The sequence below is a fragment of the Malus domestica genome, chromosome 06 (genome assembly GCF_042453785.1).
Source record: "Malus domestica chromosome 06, GDT2T_hap1".
NCBI classification, from domain to species: Eukaryota; Viridiplantae; Streptophyta; class Magnoliopsida; order Rosales; family Rosaceae; genus Malus; species Malus domestica.
The window spans coordinates 34227016-34249371 of NC_091666.1; the positions used below are offsets into that span (position 1 = coordinate 34227016).

At 36.1% G+C, this 22356-nt stretch overlaps 1 long non-coding RNA gene and 1 pseudogene across 1 annotated transcript; one reads left to right on the forward strand and one right to left on the reverse strand.

Annotated features, from left to right (window-relative positions):
* Nucleotides 1–2506: 2506 nt before the first annotated feature.
* On the reverse strand, nucleotides 2507–19088 carry LOC114825513 (protein MOTHER of FT and TFL1-like; annotated as a pseudogene).
* A 488-nt stretch (nucleotides 19089–19576) lies between these two features.
* On the forward strand, nucleotides 19577–21171 carry LOC103438067 (uncharacterized). Its single transcript, XR_529751.4, has 2 exons — nucleotides 19577–20770; nucleotides 20890–21171. It is a non-coding gene; the product is annotated as an uncharacterized lncRNA (long non-coding RNA).
* The last annotated feature ends 1185 nt before the right edge of the window (nucleotides 21172–22356 follow it).

Genomic DNA, 22356 nt, shown 5'->3' on the forward strand with positions numbered 1-22356 from the left:
TAACTCAAAGTTTTCAAGCCATTTTCATTAGTTTTCTTTTTAATTAACTGTTGAAACCCCTTCTGATCATCATCTCCATCCATTCCTTTTAACATTAATAATTTCTTCATAGTATGATAGTTTATTAGTTTATATATTAACACTAAGGATCTGAGAATAAATTAGTGTTGAATTCGTCATTTACGAAGTCGAATTTAAAATCTTTCACTAAATTGTAGTAATAAAGATATATATATATATATATTCGATTTACTATATTCGGAACTTACTTAATTTGCAAATTATAGGTATACATTATATTGTTGAATAATTTTTTTTTTCTCACTCCCTTATAGTAATCACGTATGTACTTTCATTGTTCTTTAATTTTTCAGTAAAAAAAACGTGCATAGTAAATTTTGGTAAAAAAGAGTGCACAATGAATTTTTTAAAGCCATAGTAATTATGTCATTATAAATAATGAATCAATAGAGCGAAATTCTGGTGATAAATCATATTAATCCCAAGAAAGTAAAAATTAGAGCTAATTAAGAACTGAAAGCGGACCAAGGTCAAACAGGCAACAAAGTTGAGGTATTAGTAAGAACTGTTTGCTTGACGAGGACTTTGTATGGACATCAACCCTCATCATTCCCGCGTTTCGTCGTTCAAAACCGATTACCTCATCAGCTGGTACGTCATCTCTCTCTCTCTCTCTCTCTCTCTCTCTCTCATATGAAAGTGCAGGATTTTAGCAGTTTCTTGCTGCGCTCATAGCAACTGCCATAAACTCCGCACGAAAGGCATAGTGATGACGAGCCAGACTGCCCACTCCATTCACTAGCTGAAGCCTAGAAGGTCAAGGACGAGGGTTGCCCCTGACTAGGAGTCTTGGGCCAGCGGCTAGCCCTCTTTGTTCAAGTTGAAGCAGTTTAAAAGATCATGACAAAGCCCAAATCAAAGGCCCACATGGGTTCAATTTTCCCTGTAAATTAGAAAGAAGACTGAAATTAGAATTTTTTTTTTCTTTTTCACCAAATCCTCTACCCCTTAGTGTATGTATATAGTCCTATTAAAAATACTTTTTTGACCAACATTCAATACGCGTGAAGCTTTTGTTGTAACAGAAGTTCAATATACGTGAAATTTCTTTATTTATAAACGTCTGACATGCATAATAAGTTCTTTCTTATCACAGTAAACATTACGTTCATCTTCACAATTAAATCGAAATTAAGTCATTATGCCCTGTTTTCCATTCTTAACCTTAAACTAGAGCAATAAAATTAACCCTAAACCTGACTAGTTTGTTTACTCTCCAAATTAAAGGCCAATTAAAATAGGAAAAAGACTTGTAATTTTGAGTGAAACAGTTTCTGTACATACATACCAAAAGCACCCAAAATCCCAGCCCCATGGAGAAACATCCACCTTAGCTTAATCTGCTAGCTTCATAAATAATTAACATGCATGCATATTACATTACTCCAATCCTTGGTGAAACACCACCACACCATTCAATGGAAACGCTGAGGCCCTCCTGCTCGCTGTCTCTTTTGGGGAGTTGTTATTTCTTGATAAGAGTTATCGAGGGTGAAAATTACTTTCATGCTTGACATGCTTCTGGTATGTGAAAAAAGTTCTTCCACAATAGGGTTTCATTATGCGTGAAAAGCTTTCTTTCGCTATTGATTCCATCCGTAATTACGTAAAATTTCTTTCTTAACATTCATCAGACATGCACAAAAAGTTCTTTTTTACCATGGTAACGTAAAATTTCTTTTTTGACAGGCGTTCAACATGCATTGAAAGTCCTTTCTAACCACGGTGAAATATCTTTATTAACAAATGTCTGTCATGCACGAAAATTTATTCCTCGATAGTGATGTCATTTTAATTACTATGAAATTTCATTTTGACAAGCGTCCAACATGCACAAATAGTTATTTCTGACTACAGTAATTGTGAAATTTCTTCAGATGTCAGTCATGCATAACAATTCTTTCTCGATATTAATGTTGTCTTAATTACTATGTGAATTTTATTTTGACAAGCGTCCGACATGCATAGAAAGTTAATTTTTTATCTCAGTAAACGTTACATCTAACTGGCCTTACTTATCTTAGTAAACGTTACGTCTGATTGGCCTTACTTATCTCAATAAACGTTACGTTAGACTAACTAGCGTTCGACATGTGTAGATGGTTGTTTCTAACCATAGTAATGTGAAATTTCTTTTAAACAATCTTCCGACATGCAGTGAAAGTTCTTTCTAACCACAATATATGTTATGTCCATCCTTACCAGTGAATTGAAATTTAGGTCATTATCCCCCGTTTACTCATTCCTTAACCTTAAATTAGAAGCAATGAACACAACAACATCATTTAATCTTCAAATTAAAGGCCAATTGAAATAGGAAAAAGACTTATAATTAAGAGTGAGACAGTTTCTGCACATACATACCAAACGCACCGAAAATCCCAACCCCAGGAGAAACACCCACCCTAGCTTTGATAGCTTCATATAACTAACATGCTTGCACATTTCATATTATAAATAATGCTAGCTTTCATTACACACTCTAATTAAAGCCAGCCTCCCATTTTTTATTCACTAATTCTATATTCTTGTTTGGTGAAACACCACCACACCATCCCCTCTATGGAAACTTTCAGCGCCTCCTGTTTGCTGGCTCCTCCTGGCAGTTGAAGTAGACGTTGGAACTTGGAAACCGGCAGTCCAAGGTCGAGCTGCGCCGCAAAGAAGCGGGTGTTGAAATGGGCACGAGAGGGTGGTTGCTCCACCAACCCCACCGGAGCCTTCTGCTGAAACAGCACCAGAATGTAGCGGTGAATCCCCACTGGTGGCCTCGGACCAACGTACGGCAGTATCTCTTTCCCTGCAATAATTATTTTGTTATTTTATTTATTGATTGTCAATTTGTTAGCTCATAATCTCTTATATCATGTTATTTTTTATTCATTTTGTTGATGCACAAAACCAGAGATCTTGGAATAACGTAAATCCGACCGTGAATCTGCAAGTAATGTAAATAACACAAGATATATCGTGGTTCATCCCAATGTTTGGGCTACGTCCACACTGATTATTATATTTATTTGAGAGGTAAGGGAGAGAATGTGAGAGCCTCTGTAATGAGAGTGAGGCTTTGAGAGGGGGTGAGAGGGCCTAGGAATTGGTCTCCCCTAATTGTGAGGGTGATGAGTCATTTTATAGAATAAGGGCTCATCACTTATTATATATTTACCCATTCCTTTATTACATAATTACATTTAAGTCCTTGAGTATTTGTATGAGATCTAAATACAGAGGCCCTAAGTATGGTATAAACAGTAGTCCCTCAAGTCTTCAGTCAAGAGAGTCTTTTGGCTAGAGACTTGAAATTCAGTTCATGTGTGGGACGAAGTAACTAGGTGTCATCTTGAACTGATGCTCGATATGAGTCGGTTCCCAATCTGAAATGATGCTCAACTAGAAGTAGTACATGTTGCGAGGCTGCTCTGCTTGTGGCTTATGTTGCCTTAGTTGGCTCAGCTTGTGGCGTTGGAGGTGAGGGAGTCCCTTTTATAGAATAAAGGCTCACTCCTTAATACATAAATGATGGGCTAGCGTCGATGCTCGTGGCGAGGCGGTTGCTCAGTAGGCGGCGATGCTTTCTAATGATGGTGAGGGAGTCCCTTTTATAGAATAAGGGCTCGCTCCTCAATACATGAATAATGATGGTAAGGGAGTCCCTTTTATAAAATAAGGGTTCGTTCCTCAATACATGAAGAATGGGTGCTCTCTAATGAAAGTGAGGGGGTCCCTTTTATAGAATAAGGGATCGCTCCTCAGTACATAAATGATGGGCTAAAGTCCCCCAAGTATTTTTCATGAGACCCAGTTAAGGTCCAATATATGGTACATAATGTAGTCCCTCAAGTCTTCGGTCAATAGAGTCTATTAGCTGGAGACTTCAAATTGAATCCATGTATGGGCCGAAGTGGCGGTTGTTCGGATGCAGTATTTGTATACCCTGCACTGAAGCTTTGTAGATGAAGCTTTGCAAGTGAAGCTTTGAAGCTAGAGCTTTTGTAAATGAAGCTTTTGAAGCTGGAGCTCTGTAAATGAAGCTTTTGAAGTTGAAGCTTTGTAAACGAAGCTTTTGAAGCTAGAGCTTTTGTGAATGAAGCTTTTGAAGCTGGAGCTCTGTAAATAAAGCTTTTGAAGCTAGAGCTTTTGTGAATGAAGCTTTTGAAGCTAGAGCTCTGTAAATGAAGCTTTTGAAGCTAGAGCTTTTGTGAATGAAGCTTTTGAAGCTAGAACTCTGTAAATGAAGCTTTTGAAGCTAGAACTCTGTAAATGAAGCTTTTGAAGCTAGAGCTTTTGTAAATGAAGCTTTTGAAGCTAGAGCTTTTGTAAATGAAGTTTTTGAAGCTGTCTAAATGAAGCTTTTGAAGTTAGAGCTTTTGTAAATGAAGCTTTTGAAGCTGATTGACATGAGTGATGCTCGTGAATGTTGACAGGGGTGATGCTTATGGATGTTGACATGAGTGATGCTCATGCATGTTTATGTATGATTGATATGAGTAATGTTCATGAATGTTTATGTATGATTGACATGAGTAATGCTCATGAATGTTTATGTATGATTGACATAAGTAATGCTCATGTATAATTTGGGAGTACCAGATGTACTTTTGATTACCTGGTTGGTGGTAATAGCGGCAGGTTGCCGAATAATTTTGGAGTACTGGGTGTACTTTTGATCACCTGGTTGGTGGTAGTAGCGGCAGGTTGCCGAATAATTACGGAGTACTGGGCGTACTTTGATCGCCTGGTTGGAGCTATTTTGGGCTTACCGTTTTGTATTTATTTTTATTTTTTTTTATTATTATTATTATTATTATTATTATTACCCTTTGATGGGGTTATACAGATGTCTCCGAAACATACAAAAGATAAATTACATCATTCAAAAAATAAATCCGACCCTCTCCTCAATGGGTCACGCTCATAATTCTCTTTTCTGCATGCCATCACCACCGCAATTATGTCTGATTCTTTTCTCTGATTCTTTTTATCTTCTTTTGCTTTCTGCTTTTACTTTTTGCTTTTACTTTCTCTTTTCTCTTTTGCAGATGGCAGACAAAGAATGATAATAGAATTAATAATAAGAAAATAATCTTATCTCCGCTTTTGCTTTTCCCGTGGTATTCGCAGGAGATGGGATCTGGGTCAGCGACTGCCCCGACCGTGAGGACCTTCGTATCATCAAGTATCTTTTGTTTTCTTACATTCTCTCTCATCTTCCTTCTTTCTCTCTCATCATCTTTTGAGCTCCCAGCATCACTCATTTCTTTAAGCTCCCAGCCTTCTGCACCTTAGATACTACTTGGCGCTGCACTTTAAATACTACTTGGCGCTGATTCCAGAAGATGGACTAGGAATGGAATTCCGTGGTAAGATCGAACCAAAGGTTCAATCTTTGTTCACTGTTTCCCACGCCATTAACGTATAAATTGGTCTGCACTGAATAAGGTTCAATTTTTGCTGAGCTGACCAAACCCATCAATGCAAGACTCACAAAAGCACTTAGAGAAAAAAAAAACATTATTCCAAAAGTTGAACCAGCCATGGAAGCATAAGAAGAGAGTTGTGTCGGTTCCATTTGAGTGTCGCAGCTGTTCTGCTTCTAAGCTTCTTAAAGTCTCAAATCCACATGCCCGTAATCCAGATCCAGATACGGATCTATTTCTTGGAACTAGTGTTGCAGTTGTTCCTCATCTTACGCTTTCCGGGGCGAATCGCGTGGCTGCCTTTCACCTTCTCGACGTCACCGTAGGCCTCGATCTGCTTCAGAAGTTTCAGAGCTGTCGAGGTTTTCTCCACGCCACTCGCCTGAGTCACCGACGACAAGAGTAAGGTCAGGAACGGCAAAAGCTATAATTGCCGAAACGATGGCGTACCACTTCTGGTTCACATTGATCTTCTGATGCCAGCAGCGCCAGATCTTGGTGGGAGGGAACGGCTGCGGCGGCGGTCATTTCTTCCCTACATTTCAACAAGGCTTTGCTGTTAACTTGGTCGTGACAGAGTACAGAGTTGGGGAAAAGAGGCGTTGGACGAAGAAGGAGTTAGAGAAAAGAGAAAGATAGGTCATGAAGCTGTGAAATGCGACGAGGCTTTGCTGTCCTTCTCTCTATGTGTTCAGAGAACAAAGGGGTTATGGAGCTGTGAAATGCAACAAGGCTTTGTTGTCCTTCTCTCTATGTGTTTAAAGAGAAAAATAGGGGAGAGAAAAACTGGATTTTTAGAGAGAGTTTTGATTTTTGTGACTCATCTGTAAAAGGATTAGGCAAGTGAAAGATAAAGTATTTGGTTTCTGGGTTTTTTTTGCAGATTTTGCAGATTCACGATGGAGGTGAAAAATTGAGAAAGAACCGACATAGCTTTTCGTGTCGTTTCCCACATATGGCGCCAAATGCTGATGCATAAAACCGGAGGTCTTGGAACAACGTAAATTCGACCGTGAATCTACAAGTAATGTAAATAACACAATATGTATCGTGGTTCACCCCAATGTTTGGGCTACGTCCACATTGATTATTGTATTTATGAGAGAATGTGAGAGCCTCTGTAATGAGAGTGAGGCTTCGAGAGGGGGTAAGAGGGCCTAGGAATTGGCATCTCCCAATTGTGAGGGTGATGAGTCCTTTTATTGAATAAGGGCTCCTCACTTATTACATATTTACCCATTCCTTTATTACATAATTACATTTAAGTCCCCCGAGTATTTGTACGAGATCTAAATATGAAGGTCCTAAGTATGGTATAAACACATTTAAAAAAAAAAGGGTAAAGTACAAAAAATTACCTCAACTATTGATGTCATGACACTTTCATACCTCATCTTTTAAAATTAACAATGTCATACCTCATCTTACGAATTTGTGCCAATGTCATACCTCCGTCAGTTTTTCTGTTAATTTCTCAGTTAATTGCTGACATGGCTTGATCCGGTACCCATTTTCTATTAAAAAAGTATTAAAAAAAATCATTTAATATTTTTTAAATATTAATAACAAAGAAAAGTTTAAAAAAAAAAACCAACATCAATTCGTTCCCTTCCCCCTTTCTCTCTCTTCTCCCCATCTTCTTCTTCTTCAACCATCCTGCAACTTCAACCCAGAAAAAAAAAATTCAATTTGTTTTCCCCGCTCCCCAACCCCTCTTCTCCCTGCACCCACTATCCACACCTAACCTACCCACCTTCCCACCCACCCTCTGCACCCAACCTCGCACCCAATACCTGCAACCCAAAAAATAAAAAATAAAAAAACCCAGATCTCGTTGAGAACTTGGGCACAGAGAAAATGGGGGGAATGGATGTGGAGTGAAAAGGGTGGGCACGCGGGGGGGATGGACGAACTGTTGGAAATGTGCCCTAAAGCCAATCATGTGATGATACTTTACGGACATTTCACATGTTAAACTAATCTAGTTTTACATATAAAGGGCATAAATTATTGTTTGAGCCGTCTCATATAAATGTTATATGCTTAAACGATAAAGTCCAAGGAATATGTGATTGGGAGAATGTAATCTAATGAAGTTAGATTCATGAGATCATTCTTTCGTAGACACATCCTAAATGTTCCTGATCATAGGATTGCCAATTGGGCGTTGACAGTCCGTTAAGATCAGTACGTACTATGTCTTCTCTCAGGGAGAGTGATTAGTCTCGAGTCAATGGTGTGTGTGACATCAAGACAAGTACGTAGGTGCTCAATAAGAGAATGAGTTCACTGAACGTGATCAACGAAGAGTTCTTATATTCCATGTCACATGAGAACTCATGGTTGGGATAATGCAAAGTAGTCCTTTTACCTGAGGCATCACAGTTGTCTTGTGGTTAAGTCCTTAATCTTTGATTATGTCTAATTCACCCCCTCGGGGTGTCACGGCATCGTTGGGGTTAAGCCACTTAGCTATGGAAACAAGTGAATGCGCAACAAGGGATCTCTAACCTTCAAACAGTTGAGGGAGAATACTCTATGATATGATTTGGAATCTCTGGCCAGAGTATGAATGAGATTGGGGAATGCGTTCCAAATCACATTCAAGGAAATCATATAAGCAAACGATTCACATTGGATAGTAGACATGAGTAAATAAACTATCATACCAAACAATGTGGTCAAGAGTATTAGATTAGAGAAGGACCGTATTGCATTTGTAATCCCGAACTGAATAGGTTCTCCACCTCTTCTGATTAGCTTGGGTAACCATGATATGCTGCTAGGTGTCACTCATGGTTTGTGGAAGCCCTAAACGTGTGTAATCACTAAAGGGAGAATTGAAAATAGTTTCAATTCACAATCGATGTAAAATGGTTTTAATCGCCCACTACCTCGCTAAAAGGAACCTAATGGATCGCACACCGTAAAAGGTAGAGATTGGAGATTAAACGGAAATGAGTAAGAATGATTAAATGGTTTAATCATTTAATTATGGCAAGGATTAATTAATATGTTAATTAATCAAACGAATAAGTTCGTTAAAGACTTCGGGATAGTTTTGGACCTTAAGGCCCAATGGGCTTCGAACGTCAAGCCCATTAACTTAAATTGTATGACAATTTAATGAATAAAGATTCATTAAAGCCCAAAAGCCCAAACATCCCTAAATGGCCGGCCATATTAGATGAATTAGGGTTTTGGTTGTTTAGGTTACTTAAAGAAGTGACTATATAAATGACTTTATAGCCAAAATTCATTAAGGAAAAATTAAGGGTTTATTTTGGGGGAAAATTGGTGAGAATTGTCTCTCCATTTTCTCTCTAAAGAGGCCAACACCTTGGAGGGTACATCTAGCAATCCTACTACTCCAAGGTCACTCATTTCTTCTACAATCAAACCTTGGTGAAGAGACTTAGAGGTTCCCTATTTTGGGAACTTGGAGAAACCTATTTTTCCATCCAAATCCATGGATCTAAGAAGCAAGGAATGAAGGCCCTATCTCTTTGGGTGATTAGCCTTTGCTTATGCAAAGAGGAATCTACAAAGGTAATAATTTCAACTCACTTTGTTTTGAGTTGATTATTGGTTCACCAATCTACTAGGCTTTGAATTTCATGGTAATGTTTTGTTTTTTAGTACATGCAAGCATGATTCCGCCTTTAATTGTTAATTGCATGCCATATGATGTTGCTCAAATGAACATGTTTTTCAAAATAAATCCTTCAAGTGGTATCAGAGCCTAGGTCTAGTAGTTGGTGAATCCTTTTGGGTTTTGTAGTTCATAAGTTTATGATTTAAAAGTTGTAATTGTTACAAGCTTTATTCTTGCTTCTTTGAATGTAAATTTTGTTTGAAAATTTGCCATCTCAAATGTTGTAGATGTAGTTCATATGAGGATGAATATTGGAGCTAAAATTTGGTGCCATGATTTTAGGGATTTTCGGCCAAATCCAAAGGGTGATTTTTTGGGTTCATGTTTGTCTTGTTAAAATGGTTTTAAGGTGACTTTTGGAACCCCTAAGTACCCTAGGATGTTAGCCTCATTTTGAATGATAAAAATTTGAGTTTTATTGCATGAAAACATTCATGGAGCTCTTATGGGTTTTCATGGATGTTCTTCATATGTTCTTGATGTTCTTGCCAAGAACACAAAGGTTTGTGTTTTGATTCAAAGTTTTGATTTATTTCATAAAGTTTATGATATATGTTTTTCAAATGATTTATCATGTATTTAAAGTGTTAAATATTTGTATAAATGATGATGGAAACATCAATCATCAAAACATATATTATTTTTATGAAAGTATTTAAAGTGTTAAATATTTGTATAAATGATGAAAGAAATATCAATCATCAAAACATATATTATTTTTATGAAAGGTGAAAGCACTACTTGATTGTTTTTGACAAAACTAATAAATCAAAACACCCACCACTCCTTTTTATCCCTAAAAACCGGCCACCCTAATAAAATAGGGTATTTTTGGGGTTTTTATGCAATTACATAAAGTTTTGATACTTTTGTGTATTTGTACTTTGACCCGAAAGTTTACGTTTTGACGTTAAGGCCTAAAAACGCTAAAGGACAAATTGTTTTGCTCCTTTAATGAAGTTTTTGAATTTATTTAAATTTTGGGTTCTAGTTGTATTTACATGAAGTAGTGACTTTTGTGTTTTTACAAAGTGACCCCAAAAGTTTATGTTTTCGCAATATGGCCCAAAAAGTTGTGGTTATTGCATGATGGCCCAAATAGGATGAGAACAAAATTGTTTTGTCTCTTTAAATGAGAATTGGATTTTCATTTTGTTTAGCTCCACTTAAATCAATTTTATGGATACAAAAACCAAATGAAAATGTTGCATTCAATTAATTAGTTAAAGCGTTAATTAATTAAAGGATGATTATGAACCTAAGCCTAATATAATTGAGCTATGTGAAAGGCGTTTCAAATTTGTTTGAACCATGGGAATGTGTAGATTAGATTTTGGTTGTAATTTGATTTGATCAAATGTTGTAAAAGGGCATAAGTCCTTCTTTACTTTAAGGTAATTTGTTTTATGCAAATGTTGTAATGAGCATAAGCTCATCCTTTACTTTGAAGTATTTCTTTCTTGCTTTATATGATATGCATGAAAATGAAGTAATTGGGTCCAACGCCCCTAAGACAACACGCCTTAATGTGATTAAACGCGTAACTAAAATCAATCTCCATCCCTAGACCGAGATTCAACACAAGGCTCGTGTTGAATCTAAACAAAGGTTCATAGTCATCCTAAGGCCCTAAGGCAACTATATAGTCCATCAAATGAATGCAAACCTTATGTTAGTAGTAACATATACTCTTGCTTTAAAAACCGTTTTAAAAGCATAGTGGGAGTATTATGTACAACTAAAACAATCATATGGACCAATAGTTGTAATAGGACCAAAATTGTTTTAATAGAGATTAAAATGTATATTGATATGTGATGAGACCTAAAACCCTCAACCAAACCAATATTAAGTTGATAAGCGGAGAGTGCTTAGAACACTCTTTCGTGGCCTTCCACCGTGGTGGGATCCAATCGTTTATGACTTGTACACCGGCTTCACCCTATCATGGGGGAGTACAAAGTGCATGCTTATACTCAGGAGGAATCCATACACATATGATGAGGTGAGTGTAGGCAACGAGGATGGCCAATATCATATCATTGTGAGGCTATTCTTGAACCCCTTCATGAACTAAGCATGGTGGGAAGAACTTAACTAAGTGCAATGGAACCAATATCATATCATTGTGAGGTTACATTCTCTAGAGGCCAAATAAGATGGGTACTTGCATGAGTTGCAAACGAGTAAGCGTACTCTCTCATTATTATTGTTGCTAGCCATATATCGTATCATCGTGAGGTGGGCTTGGTAATAGTGAGCCTCCCATAACCTACTAGGAGTTTCATCCAAAACTCTCGAATTCCTATGAGGGATATGGAATTTGCCAAAAATAGTGGGTGGTGCTATTTGATTTAAAGACCCAAATCAAATGGCTTAAAATCAATCAATTTATATTCGTTATGTATTTGATTACCAATATATTTGCAAACGCTATCCAACACTTGACAAATAAAAGCCGAACGTTTAGTTTACGGACTTGGTACTACAAAACCATAGATTGTCTTTAATGGCTTGTAAAAGTACCAAAGTAGTCTCATCCTCACAATCTTCCTATTGATAATGTATCATTAGAAGAATATGTTAGAAAAGGTCTATCATAAAGAGGACAACACTTTTAATGTCATAATTCTTCAATTATAAATTGTTGTATGAAGAAATAGGAGTTGCTTTGAACAACCCTTAGTCAATGCAAACACTTAGTGCTTGTTTCTTTGTTACATGAACAAGGAACTTGAGAAGAAAGCACAAAGGCATGGACACTTTATGTGCCATGATTCTTCACTTACAATTTGTTGTGTGAAGAAATAAGAGTTGCCTTGAACAACTCTTTAAAGTTTGTAATTATGTTTAGAACATAATGGTTGGTTGACAAAAATAGTCCATTAACATGGACTTATGATGATTTTGAATCATTGAATGTTGAAGTGATAAACCACTTAACGAGACGGAAACTAGGCAAAGACTTCACCTTTGTGTCCCTATCCTAATGGTTCACTAAGTTTATTGTAAACTATGTAGTGAACAATAAACCACATGCTCTCCAAAATGTTTGATGTGTATAACACAATTGAAAAAGGTTTCAAGAGAGATAGTGGGAGTTTAGGGACCATGACTAATGTAGTCAAAGGTGAAAGTCAAATAAAGAAGATAAATAACTCCAAGGGAACAAACTTTCTTTATGAAAGGATGGACATTGGAAGGGGTATTTGCAAGAAATGTCTTGCAAGTGTCAAGGACACACCTTTCGAAGGTGTTGTAAATTGTTCTTGAATAGTTCAAAACAGTTGGTTCTTCTACTTGAATGTATGATTCCGTATTAGTAACTATGTTTTACAAATCGTTGTAAAAGTGTGACTAATAAGAAGTAGAAGATATATGAGAGAAGAAAAGGTGCTTCACATACGGAACGTGAATAAGATATAGATCTCTGCGAAAGCAGATAGTACTTACTTCCTCATATGAACTACCAAAGAAATTGGATTATAGTAATCTAATTGATTGTCTCTATAGTATAGATGATATGGTAGTGTTAACTGTTTAGAATATAATGATGCTTAAAACCCAAAAGGTTGCAAGGTAGTGACTAATCCCAACTAAATTGTGATACCTCTAAAACATAAGTTACGAGTTGGTGAAACAAGGATGTTTTGGATCGTTAGATCCGGATCCAATACCTTCTTGTTAAAATTGTATAGAGGCGAAATGTTCGAATCTTTATTCTTTTGGAAAGAAGAAAGAATCACAAAGTTGTTGAGGTTAATTCACTTAGATGTTAGTGGCACTTGTCCACAACATAATACTACTCATGTTATATGACATTCACCGAAGATCACTCTCGGTTGGACTATAGTTTATTTTGAATAAACACAAGTCCGAATACTTTGCAAAAGGTTTCAAAGAATTCAAGAAATGTAAATAGATGAGTAAGATATCTAAAGTATTTACCTCCTTAGATTTGATCCAAGGAAAGGTAACACTTTAGATGAGTTTCCTTGAAAGATATCAAGGAAAATAGCATCATAAGATAATGTATTTCTCCATTAGGAGAAGAACGAACTTGAATAAGATTTAGTTCGTTAAATGTTATCTATTACCCATATATAGGATATATACTTCTAAAACAATATGATTGTCGATGAAAAGATCTTCCAATATTTTCATGACTCCATAAGATGTAGTTGGAAAAGAAAGACAAATCTTAAGCATGTTAAAGATTTGGGGTTGTGTGCTAATAAGCAATATTTGTTTGATAACAATCTTGTAGGATATCCTTAAAATAACTTTTGGATATCGCTTCTATAAACCAACTAACAAATGTTGTTTTGTTGGGTAGTTCATTGTAATTCTACAATGTGATTTGCCTAAAAGCAAATGAACGAGAGATAGAACTCAAAGAATGGGTTCTTTGAGAGACAAGATAGTAATCAACAAATATAACAACCTAGTTCCTATACCACAAGCTCCAAGGTAGTCGATAAGAATGAAAATCCTTATGACTACATTGAGTGCATATACGATATATACTCAAGGAAATGGTAAAGTACCATTTGACTCGAAATAATGAAACCTTCATAGCTAAATGGTAGCTTAAGGTAACTACAATCAAAGAGAATGGTTGACTTTGAAGAAACCATCTTTGAGATAGGCTTGGTTTCAATTAATTCGAAGATTGCTAGCTACAACTAAAATGGTGATTCAATGTTTTGACATAATATGGGTTTCCGAAACCATTATTAAGATAGTCTTGATAATATATGTCCAAAATTATAAATCACAAGACATGTAAGTTGTAAAGATCCATCCATCATGGATCTTAGCAAGTTAGTGGGAGCTATTTGCATTTTATGAGGAAAAAGGATCAAATCGTTTGATTTCTCATCAAGATGTAAATGAATCTTTTGTTTACGAGTTTTACAAAAGATTAGTGGGAGTTAATCATGTTCCTAAAATTTAAGTATATATGATATATTAATTTTGGAAATGAAAAGAATACTTCTTCGTTAAAGTTATGACTTTAATACATTATATGAAGATAGAATGTATATGGGAGATATAGTCTATATACATGAGATGGAAATCTATAATGATATATTTCATGATATAATTGGATTATATCAATCCCTAATAATAGACAATGGATGCTAGGAAGTTTCTCATATGATGATAAACTTCAATAAGAAGGACGATTCTAGTGAGATTAGCAAGTTGCCCTTCTCAAAGGGAACGTACCCTTTGACTCCCATAGAAATAATGCGTAAATTGAATCCTTTATGCATAAGCAGAAAGGTGATTTATGTATTTCATATTGTATGAAAAACATTGATATGAGTTGTACCTAGAACGGTACAAGACGATATCAGTGCAAGCCCAGGATCAGAACCATGGCAACTGTCAAGTGAGTCCTTAAGTATTTAAGAAATACTAAAGGATATATTCCTCAAAGAATATTGAAGAATTAGAGTAACGTAATGGAAGCGTAAATGTATTAGATTATGAATCTAATCCATCATTGGATGTTTCTTCATTATGAATGAAGAGATAAACAAATATCTCTTTATTATGACTAAAGAGATATTTGAATGGAAACATTAAAGTAATGACTTTAGTGTGTTCCATTATGAATGCAAGATATATTGCCATATAGAAGTTTACAACAATGTTGTTTGGATGGGAAAGTTCATTTATGAACTCTCTATTCGGTTCCAACCAGAAAGTGTATGACACTAATGGGGAGATAGCTCAAGCCTGGGAATCAAGGTCTCATCAAGGTCCAAACACAAATGAGAAACTGAACCACATGATTGAGAATCATGTATAATGGTGACGTCGTTATTCTCAAGGTTGCTTCTATGGATAACATATAGATATCCATTGTCTAGGCCTACTACTCAGCCATTTATAAAATGACTACAGAAGAGGTATCATCACTGATGATCAAGCTGATTGGCTCTAGTGCAAGTGGGAGATTGTTGGAAATGTGCCCTAAAGCCAATCATGTGATGATACTTTACGGACATTTCACATGTTAAACTAATCTAGTTTTACATATAAAGGGCATAAATTATTGTTTGAGCCGTCTCATATAAATGTTATATGCTTAAACGATAAAGTCCAAGAAATATGTGATTGGGAGAATGTAATCTAATGAAGTTAGATTCATGAGACCATTCTTTCGTAGACACATCCTAAATGTTCCTGATCATAGGATTGCCAATTGGGCGTTGACAGTCCGTTAAGATCAGTACGTACTATGTCTTCTCTCAGGGAGAGTGATTAGTCTCGAGTCATTGGTGTGTGTGACATCAAGACAAGTACGTAGATGCTCAATAAGAGAATGAGTTCACTGAACGTGATCAACGAAGAGTTCTTATATTCCATGTCACATGAGAACTCATGGTTGGGATAATGCAAAGTAGTCCTTTTACCTGAGGCATCACAGTTGTCTTGTGGTTAAGTCCTTAATCTTTGATTATGTCTAATTCACCCCCTCGGGGTGTCACGGCATCGTTGGGGTTAAGCCACTTAGCTATGGAAACAAGTGAATGCGCAACAAGGGATCTCTAACCTTCAAACAGTTGAGGGAGAATACTCTATGATATGATTTGGAATCTCTGGCCAGAGTATGAATGAGATTGGGGAATGCGTTCCAAATCACATTCAAGGAAATCATATAAGCAAACGATTCACATTGGATAGTAGACATGAGTAAATAAACTATCATACCAAACAATGTGGTCAAGAGTATTAGATTAGAGAAGGACCGTATTGCATTTGTAATCCCGAACTGAATAGGTTCTCCACCTCTTCTGATTAGCTTGGGTAACCATGATATGCTGCTAGGTGTCACTCATGGTTTGTGGAAGCCCTAAACGTGTGTAATCACTAAAGGGAGAATTGAAAATAGTTTCAATTCACAATCGATGTAAAATGGTTTTAATCGCCCACTACCTCGCTAAAAGGAACCTAATGGATCGCACACCGTAAAAGGTAGAGATTGGAGATTAAACGGAAATGAGTAAGAATGATTAAATGGTTTAATCATTTAATTATGGCAAAGATTAATTAATATGTTAATTAATCAAACGAATAAGTTCGTTAAAGACTTCGGGATAGTTTTGGACCTTAAGGCCCAATGGGCTTCGAACGTCAAGCCCATTAACTTAAATTGTATGACAATTTAATGAATAAAGATTCATTAAAGCCCAAAAGCCCAAACATCCCTAAATGGCCGGCCATATTAGATGAATTAGGGTTTTGGTTGTTTAGGTTACTTAAAGAAGTGACTATATAAATGACTTTATAGCCAAAATTCATTAAGGAAAAATTAAGGGTTTATTTTGGGGGAAAATTGGTGAGAATTGTCTCTCCATTTTCTCTCTAAAGAGGCCAACACCTTGGAGGGTACATCTAGCAATCCTACTACTCCAAGGTCACTCATTTCTTCTACAATCAAACCTTGGTGAAGAGACTTAGAGGTTCCCTATTTTGGGAACTTGGAGAAACCTATTTTTCCATCCAAATCCATGGATCTAAGAAGCAAGGAATGAAGGCCCTATCTCTTTGGGTGATTAGCCTTTGCTTATGCAAAGAGGAATCTACAAAGGTAATAATTTCAACTCACTTTGTTTTGAGTTGATTATTGGTTCACCAATCTACTAGGCTTTGAATTTCATGGTAATGTTTTGTTTTTTAGTACATGCAAGCATGATTCCGCCTTTAATTGTTAATTGCATGCCATATGATGTTGCTCAAATGAACATGTTTTTCAAAATAAATCCTTCACGAACTGGGTATCATTCTTTTTTTTTTTCCTTCTCTCTCTTTTTCTTCTTCTTCTGCAGGTTGGGTGGGGGGGGGGGGCAGGGACCTTTTTTTTTTTCTTTTCCTTCTCTCTCTTCGTCTTCTGCAGGTTGGAGGGGAGAGTTTTGTTTGTTTGATTTTTTTTTCTTTTTTATGGGTTGCAGCAAGGGACCTTTTTTTTTTTCCTTCTCTCTCATGTTTTTTTGCAAGTTGGGTGGGGAGGGGGAAAGTTTTGTTTGTTTTTTTTTTCTTTTCTTTTTTCTGGGTTGCAGCAAATAAGGGGAAGAAGAGGAAAGAAGATGAAGATGGGCAGAAGAGAGAGGGTGCCGGGGGGAGGGAGTTTTGTTTGTTTGTTTGTTTTATTTTTTATTTATTTTATTTTATGTCTGGGTTGCAGCAAATAGGGGGAAGAAGATGGAAGAAGATGAAGATGGGGGAGAAGAGAGAGGGCGCCTGGAGGGTAAGAGACAAATTTTGTTTTGTTTTGTTTTTTTTTTTTCTTTTCTTTTTTCTGGGTTGCAGTAGGTAAGAAGACGATGAAGGGAGATGAAGATGGGGGAGAAGAGAAAGGGCGCAGGGGGAAGTTTTGTTTGGTTTTTTTTTTTAATTATTTATTTATTAACCTTCTTTATTATTTTAATATTTAAAAATATTAAATGATTTTTTTTAGTTTTTAATAATTTTTTAATAGAAAATGGGTCTCGAATCAAGTCAAGTCAGTAATTAACTGAGAAATTAACAAAAAAATTGACGGTGGTATGACATTGTCACAAATTCGTAAAATGAGGTATGACATTGTCAATTTTAAAAGATGATGTATGAAAGTGTCGTGACATCAATAATTGATATAGTTTTTTGTACTTTACCCAAAAAAATATCAAAATTAATTAGAGCTTGGTAACGAAACCATTGTGCCACGTGGATGCAACAGGGGGAGAGGTTACCACACAACAAGATAACCTTGACAAGTGGCACATACGTGTCACTAGAAGCAAAGGTGTTTCAAGGGTGAACTACGTGTTGCAAAATATACGAAGACAAAAACACCATTTAGGAAGAAATTTTAAAACTATTTTATTTTTAATTTGTATAAATAGCAAACATAATATGAACTGTAAAGAAAATATACACGACACGTGGTTTTTGAAAAATTGTTGTGCCAAATCAAATTTGGCTAGTTTTACGGCTAGCTAGTGACAGATGCTTAAGAGGTATAAAAGCAAAACATTTATGATTTTTCAAGAATCAACTGATATGATGGAACCCTGAAATTTTTTGATGATTTTTTCGGAAATAATCTCAAAACATTCGAAGCCAGAGAAATGCATGCATGTCAATGATTCCGCTTGGAAACGAGTGTTTTGCCAGAGATTCTCTACTCGAAAATGAAAGAATGGAATAAAAGTTTCTGCTCGAAAATATGTGTATATATACGTATATACCTATGTGTGTGTGTGTGTGTGTGTAGAGATATATATTGTTTGTGTGTGTGCGTGTGTGTGTGTGTAGAGATATATATTTGTGTTGTATGAATGCAAAAAGCTGCAACCAAAAACTTAAAGATTTGAAAACGGCAAAAAGGTAGCAAGATTTTTTCTCTTGGTATTTGTAAATTACCTCTGAGAGGGTTTGTCCGCCAGGGATATCACACACGATCCTGAAATCATAAACAATGTGCATGAAGTTAATTTTTGTGAGTCCAATTAAGAAAGATTATTGACAACAAAATTTGTAAAATTAAGGGAAATAAATTAAAACGCAATTCATGCAAGAAGAAGAAGCAGTTGATCATCACCAATGTACCCACTCCCTCATGCTTGGCTCACTCGGACTCGGAGCATCAGGGTCAGTCATCACCTGCATGAACAATTTTATTAGGTGTACATATTTATGCAATAAAAAAAATGTGAAATGTGTAAATTGAACTCATGCATGCAACAGGATCGAGTTGATCTAGGTGTGCAGAAGTGAAAAGGGGCGGACCAGGGTGTAGAGCTCGCCAGGGTGACCAGTGAAGGTGATTTTTGGGGGGTTGATGGCCATGGAAGGTTTGATGTCACAGCCATTGGTGACATGCTTGGAACCAAAGTAGACTGACATGCTCAGGGTTGGTATCAAATAAACTGCAAGCCCATTTGTGGTTGGTATCAAATGAAGTACAATTAATAACACTAATTATATTTGGTTCTCGATATCATTATGGTGGTTATGAATTTATGATGGAGGGTAGGTAGCACAAGATGAAATGAAAGTTTCCCATCTACCCTCTCAGGGCCATCCCTACATGTTGTTATGTGTTAGAAATTTGTCAATAACCATTCTTTCAATTTCAATATGTATATATATAAGGAATATGCATGGGATCCCATCTACCCTCAAACTCGAGCTAGCTAGCCTTGATTTTCTAGGTAAGATCAACACCATCCATTCCCCATCCCCCACGCCTCCACACACCACACATATACATTCACATCTGAAGGTCAATGTCAGGACTACTCATGCTTCCCTCTTCCCTCACTTCTGAGAGACAGGTAAGATCGATAACATCTATAAATACAAACTCAATCCGGCACACAAGAGTCTCCTTCCTTGCCTTCCCTCACCATTCCCCCCCCCCCCCCCCCCCCAACCCTTCATCTCCTTTTAGTATTGAATCTGAAACATTATATTTCGAAATTGGAATGTCTTTTACACACAGAGATATATGTGATGATTCAGTAGTAGGGGGCTTGAGTATCATATGTATGCATGGATAGTATATCGGTGAGTGACTTCCATGCTGACCCTCGTCAAATGAACAGTGTCTTGCAGGTTATATCTCCATCTCGTTGTCTGTTCGACCTTGAACTTTTATATATATCCCATTTCTAGTCTCTCTCGTGTTTGTTTTCTACAGTTTACGGTATATATAAGTAATAATGTCGTTAGGGAGTTGTTAATGTCACTCCAAATAGTTCTCAACGCTAATTAATATATAATTAACCTTTTAATTAATGGAGTTTTAATGAAACACTTCTGGTACTGTTCACTTTTAACGAAAAAAACATTATTACTCTAAAAAATCATTCTTGTTACTATTCACTTACAACACTTTTTGTCATTTTGATTAAAATTCAAAGTTTTCAAGTCCATTTCTTTAGTTTTCTTTTTAATTAACTATTGAAACCCTTCTGATCATCTTCTCCATCCATTCCTTTTAACATTGATAATTTCTTCATAGTATGATAGTTATTAGTTTATATATTAACATGAAGGATTTGAGAATAAATTAGTGTCGAACTCGTCATTCACGAAATCGAATTTAAAATCTCTCACTTACAAGTGAAGATAAAAAGAACTATCACTAAATTGTAGTCATAAAGATACCCACACACATATTATATTCAATTTATTATCTTCGGAACTTACTTAATTTGCAAATTATAGGTATACATTATATTGTTGAATAATTTTTTTTTTCTCACTCCCTTATAGTAATCACGTATGCACTTTCATTGTTCTTTAATTTTTCAGTAAAAAAACAACGTGCATAGTAAATTTCGGTAAAAAAAGAGTGCACAATGAATTTTTTAAAGCCGTAGTAATTATGTCATTATAAATAATGAATCAATAGAGAGAAATTCTGGTGATAAATCATATTAATCCCAAAGTAAAAATTAGAGCTAATTAGGAACTGAAAGCGGACCAAGGTCAAACTGGCAACAAAGTTGAGGTATTAGTAAGAACCGTTTGCTTGACAAGGACTTTGTATGGACATCAACCCTCATCATTCCCGCGTTTCGTCGTTCAAAACCGATTACCTCATCAGCTGGTACGTCATCTCTCTCTCTCTCTCTCTCTCTCTCTCTCTCTCTCTCTCTCTCATATGAAAGTGCAGGATTTTAGCAGTTTCTTGCTGCGCTCATAGCAACTGCCATAAACTCCGCACAGAAAGCATAGCGATGGCGACCCAGACTGCCTATTCCATTCACTGGCTGAAGCCTCAAAGATCAAGGACCAGGGCTGCCTTCGACTAGCGACAAGTGGCCGGCCCTTTTTGTTTAAGTTGAAGCAGACAAATATAATCATGACAAAGGCCCACATGGGTTCAATTTTCTCTGTCACTGAAATAAGACTGAAAATAGAAATATTTTTATCTTTTTTTTCACCGAATTCTCTATCTCTTGATGTAAATATATCGTTTTATTCAAAAAATAATTTTATTTACCAACATTCGATATGCATGAAGCTTTTTTTTTTCTAACTGCAGTTCGATATACGAGAAATTTCTTTCTTTACAAGCATCTGACATGCACAATAAGTTCATTATGATCACAGTAAACATTGCGTTCATCTTTACCATTAAACTCAAATTAACCCTAATCATAACTAGTTTGTTTACTCTCCAAATTAAAGGCCAATTAAAATAGGAAAAGACTTGTAAATTTAGAGTGAGACTTCCTGCACATAATACAAAAAGCAACCAAAATCCCAACCCCATGGAGAATCACCCACCCTAGCTTAATTTGCTATCTTCATATATAATTAACATGCATGCATTACATTACAAAAGATACAAGTTCCCCTAAAAACACACTCAAATTAAAGCCACTGTAAAGGCTAGACTCCAATCCCTGGTGAAACACCACCACACCATTCAATGGAAACGTTGAGGGCCTCCTGTTCTCTGGCTGCTTCGGGGAGTTGAAGTTATTTCTTGATAAGAGTTACAAGGGTGAAAATTAATTTCATTACTTGACATGTTTCTTGTATGTGTAAAACATTCTTCCACAATAGGGCTTCATTATGCGTGAAAAAACTTTCTTTCGTTATTGATTCCGTCTTCATTATTGTACATGGAATTTCCTTCTTGACAGTCTTCAGACATGCTCATAAAGTTCTTTTGTACCACAGTTATGTAAAATTTCTTTTTTGACAGACGTCCAACAAGTTCTTTTTACCACAGTAATTGTGAAATATCTTTATTGACAAACGTCAGTCATGCACGAAAATTTCGTTCTCAATAGTGATGTCGCCTTAATTATTGGTGAAATTTCTTTTTGACAAGCGTTCGGCATGCACAGATAGTTCATTCTGACAACAGTAATTGTGAAATTTCTTCATTGACAGGCGTCATTCATGCACGAAAATTTCTTTCTCGATAGTGATGTCGCCTTAATTACTGTGAAATTTCTTTTTGACAAACGTCCGACATGCATATATAGTTCTTTCTGACCGCAGTAATTGTGAAAATTCTTCATCAACAAGTGTTAGTCATGCACGAAAATTTCTTTCTCGGTAGTGATGTCGCCTTAATTACTGTGAAATTTCTTTTTGACAAGTGTTCGACATGCACAGATATTTCTTTCTAACTATATTAATTGTGAAATTTCTTCACTGACAGGCGTCAGTCACGCA